This window comes from Pan paniscus, chromosome 7, assembly GCF_029289425.2.
Source record: "Pan paniscus chromosome 7, NHGRI_mPanPan1-v2.0_pri, whole genome shotgun sequence".
NCBI lineage: Eukaryota > Metazoa > Chordata > Mammalia > Primates > Hominidae > Pan > Pan paniscus.
Genome location: NC_073256.2, coordinates 59,867,828 through 59,881,661, shown reverse-complemented (window position 1 = coordinate 59,881,661; position 13,834 = coordinate 59,867,828). Strand labels below are relative to the sequence as shown.

The following is a 13,834-nucleotide window of genomic DNA, read 5'->3' as shown; positions in this document are numbered from 1 at the left end:
ATTATTGTTTCTTTTTTTTTTTTTTTGAGATGGAGTCTCACTCTGTCACCCAGGCTGGAGTGCAGTGGTGTGATCTCGGCTCACTGAGGCCTCTGCCTCCTGGGTTCAAGCGCTTCTCCTGCCTCAGCCTCCTGAATAGGGATTACGGGTGTGCACCACCATGCCCAGCTAAGTTTTGTATTTTTAGTAGAGACAGGGTTTCACCATGTTGGCCAGGCTGGTCTTGAACTCCTGGCCTTAAGTGATCCACCCACCTCGGCCTCCCAAAGTGCTGGGATTACAGGCGTGAGCCACCGTGCCCGGCCCTCATTGTTTCTTTTGTTATAGTTTCTCTCTCTCTCTATATGTATCTCTAAGTAATATTTTTTAAAATTTTGCCTGTTTTGGTAAATATATATGAATATATATAAACGTATTTTAATAAAGTATGCATTTTTCCCAGACCTGCTTTTCCTCCTATAGTTAAGTTTTTGAGAATCATCAGTACTAATGCTGTATTTCACTAATTTTCCATGCTGTAAAATATTCCGTTATAGGATTTCACCATAGTTTATATATAAATTTGCCTGCTTATGAAATTGAGGTAGTTTCTTTGTTTGCTATTGTGGTAATGATGCTATAAACATTGTTTTGCCTGATTCCTGGTGCATATATGCAATAATTTCTTTGGAGTATTTGTCTTAGCATGGGATGGCTGAGTATAGGGTACACACATCTTCAGTTTATCCAGATAATTACAAACTATTTTCTAAAATGGTTAAACCAATGTATAGCCCTGGCAGCAACGTAGAACTTTCAGAGCCACTTCTTCCCTGTGTCAGATTCCTATTGCTGCTGTGACAAATCGCCACAAACTTCGTGGCTGAAAGCAATGCAAATGTATTCCCTTAAGCTCTGGGAGTCAGAAGTTGGGACAGCAGTTTTCCTGTGTGAAGGGCAAGATGTTGGCAGGAATGACCCCTTTTGGATGCTCTGAGGGGACCGTCGGTTCCCTTCAGCTGTTAATGCTGCCTGGAATCCTTGACAGTGATCATCCAGCACCTGCTGGCAACATCGCAGCACCGTCTCCACTTCGGTAGTTCTGTTTCCCTTGACTCCCTCTTATAAGGACATGTGATGGTATCATTGGACCCACATGGATCATTCAGATTTATTTATTTATTTATTTATTTATTTATTTATTTATTTAGAGACGGTGTCTTGCTCTGTCACCCAGGCTGGAGTGCAGTGGTGTGATGTTGGCTCACTTCAACCTCTGCTTCCCGGGTTTCAGCGATTCTCCTGCCTCAGCCTCCTGAAAGCTGGGATTACAGGTGTGTGCCACCATGCCTGGCTAATTTTTGTATTTTTAGTAGAGACAGTGCTTCGCCATGTTGGCCAGGCTGGTCTTGAACTCCTGACCACAGGTGATCTGCCCGCCTTGGCCTCCCAAAGTGCTGGGATTACAGGTGCTTATTTTCACTTTTCCCTTTCTTCACGATGTCTTTTGCTGACCAATGTTTCTTTGTGTTAATGTGGTAAAATGTATCTTCTGTGCATTTTTGTCTTAAGAAAATTTCTATTACCTCAAAGTCCCATTTTCTTGTATTTTTGTTTTTCAAGGTTTTTCTCAATATCTTATGAAAAATTCTAAGTATGTAGAAAAGTTAAAGAATTTTACAATGAAAACTCATAAACCCACTGCCAAGATTTCACCATAAGCAGTTTGCTACATGTGTTTCAATATGCATTTTTCCATTATCCATCCATTTCAAAGTAAAATAAGACATCAGTGCATATGTAAACATGCGTATTATTGAGTTCAATATTTATTTTTGAGTATATTTCTTTTTCTTCAGAAAATTGTAGGTTCACCACTATACAATCTGCTGGTAATTCCAGTTATTTGGGGTGATTTCATCACACACACACAAACACACACACACAAACGTATATATGTGTATGTGTGTGTATATATATATATATTTCATTTAATGTAAACTTCAGATACAATGAAATGTTCAAATCTTAAGTGTACATTTTGAAAAATGCATTCTTTTATGTAATGCAAACCCATATCAACTGATAAAACATCACCGTCACTTCAGAAATTTTCTTTATGCTCTCCCTAGTCAATTATTTGTTTGTTTGTTTGTTTGTTTTTCAGAGACAGGGTCTCGCTCTGTTGCCCAAGCTGGAATGTAGTGGTGTGATCACAGCACGCTGCAGCCTCAAACTTCTGGGCTCATGCAATCCTCCCACCTCAGCCTCCCAAGTAGCTGGGACTCTGGTGCACACCACTGCACCTGGCTGTCCCAAGTCAATTCTTAACTTTACCCTTTCAGACATAACGACTATTCTGATTTTTTCCGTCATAGATTAGATTTGCCTGTTGTAGAATTTCTCATAGGTGGAGTTGTACAGCATGCACGCTTGTGTGCGAGGTTCCTTTCAGTTAGCATAAGAGTTTTGAGAGACATCCATGCTGCTTCATGTATCAGTAGCTCATTCTTTTTTAATGAAGGTAATTTTATAAACCACGGTTTGTTTATTCCAGCCTCCTATTAATACTCGGGATTTGACTATTAAGAACAAAGCTGCTATAAGCATTCTTATATAAGTGTTTGCATAAACATGTTTTTATTTCTCATTGTTGAGTCACAGCATAGGTGTATGTTTTACATGTTTTTGAAGGGGTGTATTAGTCCATTCTCACACTGCTATAAAGAACTACCTGAAGGCTGGGCGTGGTAATTTACGCCTGTAATCCCAGCACTTTCGGAGGCAGAGGCGGGTGGATCATCTGAGGTCAGGAGTTCGAGACAAGCCTGACCAACATGGCGAGACCCCGTCTCTACTAAAAATACAAAAATAAGCTGGGCGTGGTGGCGGGTGCCTGTAATCCCAGCTACTTGGTGGGGCTGAGGCAAGAGAATTGCTTGAACCCAGGAGGAGGAGGTTACAGGGAACGGAGATAGCGCCATTGCACTCCAGCCTGGGCAACAGAGTGAGACTCCGCCTCAAAAAAAAAAAAAAAAAGAGAAAAAAATAACTACTTGAGACTGGGTAATTTATAAAGAAAAGAGGTTTAATTGACTCACAGTCTCTGCATGGCTGGGGAGGTTTCCGGAAACTTACAATCATGGTGGAACGTGAAGGAGAAACAAGGCATATCTTACACGGTAGCAGGAGAGAGAGAGAGAGAGAAAACCCCACTGGATCTCGTGAGAACTCACTATCACGAGAACAGCATGGGGGAAACGGCCCGCATGATCCCAATCACCTTCCACCAGGTCCCTCCCTTGACATGTGGGGATTACAATTTGAGATGAGAGTTGAGTGGGGACACAGAGCCAAACCGTATCAAGGAGTTTCAACATTTTTCCTTCCCACGAATAATGCAAGAATTCCAGTTTTCCCACATTGTCGCCAACATTTAGTGTCGTAAGCATTTTAAATTTTGGCTATTGAATTTTAGCATGGAGTGGTATCTCATTTGGTTTAAACTTGCTTTTCCCTGATGACTAAGGATATTGAGCACTTTCTCATGTGTTTATTGCCATTCATACACAGTTAGGAAATCTGTTCAAATCTTTTACCCATATTTTAAGTTGGGTTGTTTGTCTTTTTTTGTTGTTGTTTTTGAGATGGAGTTTCGTTCTTGTTGCTCAGGCTGGAGTGCAATGGCGCAGTCTTAGCTCACTGCAACCTCCGCCTCCCAGGGTCAAGCGATTTTCGTGCCTCAGTCTCCCAATTAGCTAGGATTATAGGCGCCTGCACCATGCCCGGCTAATTTTTTTTTTGTCTTTTTAGTAGAGACTGGGTTTCACCATATTGGCCAGGCTTGTTTCAAACTCCTGACCTCAGGTGATCTGCCCGCCTCGGCCTCCCAAAGTGCTGGGATTACAGGCGTGAGCCAACGCGCCCGGGCAAGTATTAGGAGTTTCTTATGGATCTTGACTACCAGTCCGTTTGTCAGATATTTGTTTTGTAAATATTTTCTCCCATTCTTTGGCCTGCCTATTTGTTTTCATAAGTGTGATTTTTGATGAATAGAAGTTTTAAATTCTGGTAAAGTCAATTTATCAATATTTTCTGTTATGATGACTGCTTCCAGTGTCCTAAGAAACTTTTGCCTCTTCTCTAGTCATGAAGATGTTCTCTCAATTTTTTTTTCCTAAAAGCTTTATGGTTTTAGCTTTTATAATTAGGTCTCTGATCCATCTTGAGTTAGTTTCTGGGTATACTATAAGGTAGGATCCGAGGTTTGTTATTATTTTTTCCATATGAATATCAAGTATTCTGGGATAATTTATTGGATAGACTTTCCTTTCCTCACTGAAGTGCTTTGGCATCATTGTTGAAAATCAAATGATGGTACAGGTATGGTTCTATTCTGGGCTCATTTTTTCTTTTTCTATTGATCTATTTGTCAGTTCTTATACCAGTACTACCCTGTCTTGATTAGTGTAATTTTATAATAAGTCTTGAACTCGGGTCATGTAAAATTTTGGCCTTTTTTTTTTTTTAAAGATTGCTATGGCTATTCCAGGCCTCTGCATTTTCATATAAATTTAAAAATTAACTATTTGATTTATTTAAAAAACCTTTTCTGAAATTATGATTAGAATTGCATTAAATCCATAGATGAATTTGGAGAGAACTGACAACTAAAAGTACTGAGTTTTTGGCTAGGCATGGTGGCTCATGACTGTAATCCCAGCAATTTGCGAGGCTGAGGCAGAGGGATCACTTGAGGCCAGGAGTTCAAGACCACCCTGGCCAACAAAGTAAGACCCCATCTCTACCAAAAAAAAAAAAAAAAAAAAAAATTAGCTGGGCACAGTGGCATATGCCTGCAGTCCTAGCTACTCTGGGGGCTGAGGTGGGAGGATTGCTTGAACCCAGGAGTTCGAGGTGGCAGTGAGTTATGATTGTGCCACTGTATTCCAGCCTTGGCAACAGAGCAAGACCTTGTCTCAAAAATAAAATAAAATAAAAGTATTGAGTTTTCCCGTCTAGAAATGTAATGTATTTCTTTCTTTAAGTCTTCTTGAATTTCTCTCAGCAATGTTACATGGTTTTCAGCAAAGAGGTCATGTACATCTCTGGTTAAATTTATTTCTGTGCATTTGATGTTTCTTGGTATGATTGTAAATGGAATTTTCAATTTTTTATTTTCCTACGGATTGATGCTAGGATATAAAAATACAGTTGTTAGGCCAGAGTTTATAAAAGGATAGCCTGAATTTATATATCTGAGTCCAATCAGGAGAAGGCAACTGTACAATAATTTCAACAGGCAAAGTTTAATATTAAAAATTTAAAAATTATTCACTATAACAAGGGATTAGAATAATGAGAGATTGGCTAGTAAGAAGTAAAAAAATTCTGTTTTTTTCTTTTTCTTTTCTTTTCTTTTCTTTTTTTTTTTTTGAGACGGAGTCTCATTCTGTTGCCTAGGCTGGAGTGCAGTGGTACCATCTCGGCTCACTGTAACCTCCGCTTCCTGGGTTCAAGCGATTCTCCTGCCTCAGCCTCCTGAGTAGCTGGGACTACAGGTGCCCAACAGCATGCTTGGCTAATTTTTGTATTTTTAGTAGAGACGGAGTTTCACCATGTTGGCCAGGCTGGTCTTGAATTTCTGACCTCAAATGATCTACCCGCCTCCGCCTCCCAAAGTGCTGGGATTGCAGGTATGAGCCGCTGCACCCGGCTGGATTTTTGTGGATTCTCTTTATCAGTTTGAAGAAGAACTTCTAGGGTTTTAGAGATGTGCAGGCATTCCCAGGAATGCTGTGAGACTAAAGGCTTTTTTGAGGACTCTGAATTTTTGCTTTTGGGGTCATTTTTGACCTCTGAGGAATTTCTTTATGCTCTTGCCAGCTCAGTGAGGGTTTTTTTTTTTTTCCGGAGTCTTGCTCTGTCACCCAGGCTGGAGTACAGTGGCACAATCTCAGCTCACTGCAACCTCTGTCCCCCAGAGTCAAGCGATTCTCCTGCCTCAGCCTCCCGAGTAGCAGGTGCCCACCACCACGCCTGGCTAATTTTGGTATTTTTAGTAGAGACGGGGCTTTGGCATGTTGGCCAGGCTGGTCTTGAACTTCCGGCCTTGTGATCCACCCACCTCAGCCTCACAAAGCGCTGAGATTACAGGCATGAGCCACCATGCCCGGCCTTAGTGAGGGTTTTTTGAACGACATTTTATTTTACCCAGAATTTTAATGTATTTTGTATTGAAAGGAATTTTTTAAAAGCTCAACCAGTCTGCCATATGCAGAGGCCACTGGAAACAGAAGCCACTGGAAACAGAAGCCAGTGGAAACAGAAGCCACTAGAGAGTTTTTAGGGCTGAAGGGGCTTTTAAGGTTAATCTAATCCAATGCTTTAACAGTAAATCAAGGCCCTAAGAATTTATTTGAACTCATTTGACTCGCCCAGTGTCTCACATTGTACAAGCAAAAGTAGCGGTTCTCCAGCCTGGGACTTCTCTAAATCTAGTGTTCATTTTTCTGTATGAGGGTCAGCAAGCTATGGCCCGAGAGCCAATTTGGTTTGCCGCCTATCTTTATATGACCCATGGGCCAATTTTTTTTTTCATTTTTAAGCAGTTGGAAAAGTATCCAAGTAATATTTTATGATACATAAAAATTATATGAAATCCAAATTTCAGTGTCTGTAAAGTCTTATTGAACACAGTCACACTCATTCATTTATGTGTTATCTATGGTTGACTTTGTGCTATGATGGTAGGGTTACACAGTTGTGACAGAAATTGTATGGCCCCAAAATCCTAAAATATTTACTACCTGGCCCTTTATAGGAAAGTTGCTCGATACCTACCCTATATCACATTGTTTTTACTCTTGTTGATGTCAAAACATCAAATTCTTCATTGGGCCTCCAGGGTGAGCCTGTGAGGAGCGTCTTCGGTTGGGGTTTGGTTTGGCTTTGAGTTCCATGAGGTCCCATGGTTCCAGGAAGACTCTGGAATTTGCACAATCTATTTCAAAGCGTGTACCTATATTCAAAGGTCCTGGCCGGGCGGGGTGGCTCACGCCTGTAATCCCAGCACTTTGGGAGGCCAAGGTGGGCGCATCACCTGAGGTCAGGAGTTCAAGACCAACCTCACCAACACAAAGAAACCCTGTCTCTTCTAAAACATACAAAATTAGCTGGGCGTGGGCAGTCCATGCCTGTAATCCCAGCTACTCAGGAGGCTGAAGCAGGAGAATCGCTTGAACCCAGGAGGCGGAGGTTGTGGTGAGCTGAGATCGCTCCATTGCACTCCAGCCTGGGCAACAAGAGTGAAACTCCGTCTCAAAAAAAAAAAAAAAAAAAAAAAAAGAAAAAAGAAAAAAAAGGTCCTGTAACTCCACGTGAAATGTGCATGGGAAACATGAAAGACATGTGCAGCACAATGGAAACGCAGCTGAAAACCCCATATGGCCAGGCGTGGTGGCTCATGCCTGTAATCCCAGCACATTGGGAAGCCAAGGCAGGCAGATCACCTGAGGTCAGGAGTTCAAGACCATCCTGGCCAACATGAGGAAACCATGTCTCTACTAAAAATTCAAAAATTAGCTGGGGATGGTGGCACGTGCTTGTAGTCGTAGTCCCAGCTACTCCGGAGGCTGAGGCAGGAGAATTTGCTTGAACCTGGGAGGCGGAGGTTACCATGAGCCGAGATCACGCCCCTGCACTCCAGCCTGGGTGACAGAGTGAGACTCTGTCTCAAAAACAAAAACAAAAAAACAAAAAACCCGATGATCCAATTGAAAATTAAAATCAGGCTGCACTGTGGCTCAGCAAACGAAGAGGAGGGAATTGCTTTGAGTTGTCATTGAGAGGGGATTTAGAGAACGTCTTGGTCAGATTTTGTTGGTAAGGAAATCAAAGGCCTATGAGATTCCTTCTGTGTCTTGAGTTAAACTCACTGGGCTCTCATCCTGGCTCTGCCGCTTTCAAACCTTGTGGCATTAAACAGTCACACAACCTCTTTGAGCCTAAGTTTTCTCACCAGTAATAGTCCATATTAAATATATAGGTCATCCTGAACACAAGGTGATTTTCTTCCATTTTCCCAACAAAAAGTTTTCTAAAAACTTGAATAAGTAAAGTTTTAGGAAAGTAAGTGCAGTGGTCAAATGTCTACCTATAATTGTTTATTAATTTAGTTTTCCACATTTAAAATTTCATATATTAGATAATACATTAATTTGGAAGTAGTACTTTATTCAATTCTCACATTTTAAGAAATAATTTTATTCAAAGTTTCTCTAAGTCTCTTTACTTTAATGTCTCTGTCATCAACTCGAGCCATTTTCTGAGTTACCTAACATGATCGTAGGGGCATATCATCCTCACTGTCACTAGGTTGTGTGAGGTGCAGCACCTTTTGAATATGAGTTCATACTGTTGCTGGAGATTCTATCCAGGGTACGTTTCCCCTTCCCATAATAGCAAGGCAGATGTCCTTTACACATATATACTTAACTACTTGTTATATTAATTTATGTAAAACCTTCTTATTTTGAAACCATTTTACAGCTATATGCTGTTTTAAGAAGTGATACACTCACGCCTATAATTCCAGCACTTTGGGAGTCTGAGGTGGGCAGATCACTTGAGGTCAAGAATTCATGACCAGCCTGGCTAACATAGGGAAACAAACCCGTCTCTACTAAAAATACAAAAATTAGCCAGGTGTGGTGGTGGCGCACGCTTGTAATCCCAGCTACTCAGGAGGCTGAGGCAGGAGAATCACTTGAACCCGGGAGGTGGAGGTTGCAGTGAGCTGAGATCGCACCACTACACTCTAGCCTGGGCGACAGAGCGAGACTCTGTTAAAAAAAAAAAAAAAAAAAAAAGAAATAATCTGTAGTCCTAGCTGCTCAAGAGGCTGAGATGGAGGTGGGAGGATCACTTTAAAAAGCCCAGCAATTTGAGGCTGCAGGGAACTCAGCCTGGGCGACAGAGTGAGACCCTGTCTTTTTTTTTCTTTTTTTTTTAAATTAATACAAAAGGACCCTACCGTACTATCATCCCATTACCTAGCTTCCAACAATGGTAACATTTTGCAAAACTATAGTACAATATTACAACCAGAAAACTGACATGGATATATCTGATCTTACTCAGATTTCTCCAGATTTTCATGTGTTCATTTGTATGTGCATGTGTGTGTGTATGTGTGTTTAGCTCCATGTAGTTTTACCACATATGTAGTTTCGTGTGTCCAACATCACAGTCAAGATACTGAATCACAAGGATCCCTGCTGCTGCTTTTTATAACCATACCCACCTCCCATCCTCCCACCACCCATACCTAACCCCCTAGAAACCACTGATCTGTTCTTTACTTTCATAATTTTGTCATTTCAAAAATATAATATAATGGAATCAGATGCTATGTAAACTTTTGGGATCAGTTTTTTAAAAAAAATCCAACGTAATTGCCTAGAGATTCATCCAAAATGTGTATCAAATAGTTCATTTTTTTTTTTTGACTGTTGAGTAGCTTTCTATGGCATGGATGTATTACAGTTTCTTTAGCTATTTACCCATTGAAAGACATCTGAGCTGTTTCCAGTTTTTAGCTATTATAAAAAAAGCTGCTACGAACATGCATGTACAGGTTTTTGCCTGAAAATAAATTGTTATTTCTCCAGGATAAATGACTTATTCTACTGTTTTCTTTTTTAAGGTGATCTTTAGAAGGTCATCAACTTCCAGCACTTGCAATTGTGTGTTCATATCCCCAGGAATACAAACTCAGTTATTCATTCAAGAATATTTATTATTTTCCATGTGCTAGCCACTGTTCTAGGCATAGAAATATAAAAGTGAACAAAGTTTCTGTCTTTTTAGAACTTAAAATTCTAGTGAAGAATGACAGATCAAGAATATATATTTATCTAATTATTATATTATATATTATAATGTAATTATAATTACGAAATGGGTGCTACATCTGTTTTGCTTCATTTTAAACTGATTCTATCAAGTGACCTCTTGATAGAATACCACGCCAGCACTGTGTCCCTTCTGACTCATGAGCCTTCCCCAAGCAGTACTTTGTTATTCAAAATAAAGTAATTGAGAGAGAACTCCACAATGAGGGACTTTGTAAAGAGTTAGTTGAATGTAAGGTAACTTCCTTTTTTCTGAGGGATGTTTTGGGACAAAATGTTGTCTTATATTTAAGTTCATTTAGTCTTGCCTTGCAACCTTACTGTGACAGAAAGTAGAGGTTTCAGATGCTTTGGGGAATGACATGTGAGTATATTGCTGTCATTCCTATGTAAAAGCAAATTGCTTTTTCTCTTTCTTGCTGCTACGGTTTAAAAGATGATACTTGCTAAATCAAGTACCAGAGGCTGTATTAATCTGTTCTAGTAAAGATGGCACACCAGCAGTTTTAATTGAGTCTACTACTTGGTTAGGTTTATAGTAGTGTATCTGCCATAATTAATCCGATTTCTTTAGGGGCCATATAAATAATTAAACAGGGATATGATGACAACCACTTTTCTGCAACCTTTAAGTCTTTGATGGTGATGCCAATGTCTGTAATTCCTTCTGACACAAAGCTTTGCTTCCCTCTGATTAATACTCTTGTTGGGAGTGGGAACAGTTTCAGGAGCTTCTACTTGGCTCTTCTTACCAAAGTGGCTGCTGCTTCACTGAACAGGAAAGCAATGAAAAGGTTTTGCCAGCTTTAAATATACCCTTTGCATGTATGCACTCAGAGGCTAAGGAACTAACCATGAGTTCCCTCTGAGATATGCCTGCGCTGGGGCTGTGTTTCCCACCTGGCCTGCTTAAGCCCCCATTCTAAGTGGGAGGCCATACATGACATTTTGTGTCCTTGCTATCAGCATTGGCTCTGATCTGTATTTGGTAAACTTTTAAATATTTGTTATTCCCCTTTCCTCAATACCCAGAGACTCTGGTGAGTGGCCACAGGTCTTTTGGGGGGAAAGTTGAGGAAATATGTATCACATATGCTTGTGGTGCCATGACAGGGTACTTCCTTGACTCAGAATTTCTGTGTCAATTAACTGGCTTCAGGATGAAAATTGGTGTGCGGCAGGTGCTATGGCTCATGCCTGCCATCCGGCAATTTGGGAAGCTGAGGTAGGAAGATTGTTTGAGCCAGGAGTTCAAGACTAGCCTGCTAGCCTGGGCAACATAGTGAAACCCTGTCTCTAAAAAAAAAAAAAAAAAAAAAAAAAAAAAAAAAAAAAAAAATTGAATTAGCTGGGCATGGTGGCATGCACCTGTAGTCCCAGCTACTTGGGAGGCTGAGGTGGGAGGATCGCTTGAGCCCAGGAATTTGAGGCTGCAGAGCCATGGTGGAACAACCGCCCTCCAACCTGGGTGACAGAGTAAGACCCTATCTCCAAAAACAAAGCAGACAAACAAAAACGAAAAAGAAAAAGGAAAGGAAAGAAAATTGGTATGGGATTCAAATTTTACACTGTGGCACTAGTGTTAGCTCCTGATGTTTTTTCTGGTCATACAAGTTAAGTGACACCCCAGCTGGCTACTCATATTTCTTGCCCTGGATACCCTGGCCTATTTGTTATAGCCATGGATTCTTGTGGGTCAGATTCCTGGTGGCCACTCCTGCCTTGCTGACCATATGCCTGACATCTGGCCTCTGCCATTCAAGAATTCTACCTTCTCTGTTTATGCCAGAGACCCCAGTACCATGGGGCACTATCTACTGTAGACCCAGGTCTACAAAAAAGGCTTTTACCAGTGGTCTTTTCTTAACTGAAGAAATGTTATTGAATTAAAAGAGCTGTTACAGAGAGGGTATCCTCTGGGTCTTCTTGAAAAACACATCAAGTGACTTGTTCTTTCGAGTCACGTAAGACATCCATTCTGATACACCCACCTCTGCCAGCCTCTGACTCCTTCCTCAAGGCTCTGCCAAGGCTGTCCCAGTACCTCTGTCCCATCTGCCATTGACATCACCTCCAAGCCTTAAGGAGCCATCACAGTAGTGTATGAGAACCAGCTCAAGATGGCCTTGCTAGGTTGAGTCCCAATTCATGGATGATTTCTCCTAAGTCAATATATTTTTCCTTAAACATCCTTGAGTTCCACCCTTCCTGGTCCTAGAATCATTCTGACTGGGGTGAAGACCCTTCCTTCTCTTTCTCAGCAGGTAGGTAGGCTATCAATTTGCCAGGGTAAGTCTCTTTCATCTCTTGTCTAGACGGGTGGCTGTGATCTAGCAAGACACTGAGATGGTTTAGGGAAATTGTTGTCTACATTTCCACAGCAGCTGGCTTAGGGTTCTGGTGAAATACCAAAAGTCCTCAGGAAGGAAGTTCTTAGGACACACAAGCTCTGAAGTCAAAGGCCAGGGTGTTGCAATGTGAATAACAGCCGTGTTACCAAGTTAAGCAATCACCTTATTCACACACACACACACGAATAAACTATTCCATAAAATTGAAAAAGTTTTTTGAATTGAAGCTGAAAGACCCCACAGGGAGAAGGGTGATTGGACTTGGGAGAAGACACAGAAGGCTGACTCATGATTCTATTCCTGGGAAACACATGAGGTGTTAATACAAAATGGGAATAAGGAATCCCAGCAAAATCTCATGAACATAGCCCAGTTTGGAGGGAGATGGCTGGTACTGAATCCTGGCTGCGAAGCAAGGGACCCTTCACTTGGAATCCATTTTGTCTCTGGATTAACAGCATTTAGAGTCCAGTTGTGACTGGAGGCACAAGGATAATTGAGCCAAGCCCAATAAATAGCACATGAAAAAATTCTGTAAAGCCAGGTGTGGTGGCAAGCACTTGTAATCTCAGCTACTCAAGAGGTTATGGTGGGAGGATCGCTTCAGCCCGTGAGTCCAGCTGAGGCAACATAGCAAGACCCTGTCTCTAAAAAATATTAAATACATAAATAAATTATAGGAAGAAAAAGTAGAATAATTCAAGAGAAGACAGTCTATGTGGTCATCAGTAGGTAAAAATTACTTGAATTTCCTTGGATGCCCCCAGATTTCCCTCATCGTAGGCTTTTGCACGTGTCTGAAACCCTCGCTGGCCCTCCTTTCCCTAACTTCCTTTAGTTCGCTGCTGCATTTTCAGCTTACGATTGTCAGCTTCAATGCTACTTCCTCTGAGGGTGCTTTGTCTCAAGCCCAACCCCCAAACTTCTGCCTGACCAGGCTAGAAGTGCCTGCTCTGCGCTCTCCCAGCCCCCTGTGCTTCTGTGTCATGTTGCTGGCCTTGCTGTCTGTCCTGCATGAAGGGAATTTCATGTCCTAGATCTAGCAGCATGCACTCGGAAGACTGTCTAGCATGTAACAGAGCAAAAATAAATATTGAATTGACTTAACAAATGTATGAAAGGCAATGTAAAATTTCTCTACCAGTTCCTCTGTCCCCATTTTTTTCCTGGGAAAAAATATTGGCTACTTCTGCCTTCCCTACATACCTCTTTGTTCTTTCCCACTTCTGTGCCCTTTTGCGTATACTGCTAGTTTGAAATGGCCACGTTCTCCACTCTCTCTCAGTCTAATATGTTCCTCTGATCTTCTATTAAATGGCATTATCCTCATGGACGTTTTTGGGGAAATAATTAAAGTTGAGCATATTTAGACTACATAGAAGTTTCACAAACAAATATTAGCCTCTTCACGAGGCATTTTGTGAACTCTCTGTGACATTCTCTGCTTCCACTGAATCCCCATGGACAACCCCCTGGTTTTGGTAATATGTATTATGAAAGGTGAACGAGCCATTCTGAAGCAGGGGAGAAATACTGAAAAGGAAATTCTAAGTGATCTCAGCCAAACCTAGAATCTGGGGGTGGGTTTGA

The 13,834-nt window shown here is 41.2% G+C and overlaps 1 non-coding gene across 1 annotated transcript; it reads right to left on the bottom strand.

Moving 5' to 3' along the window:
* Positions 1-1,832: 1,832 nt before the first annotated feature.
* On the bottom strand, positions 1,833-1,905 carry LOC112440768 (small nucleolar RNA SNORD65). Its single transcript, XR_003028781.1, has one exon. It is a non-coding gene; the product is annotated as a small nucleolar RNA SNORD65 (small nucleolar RNA).
* Between the last annotated feature and the right edge of the window lie 11,929 nt (positions 1,906-13,834).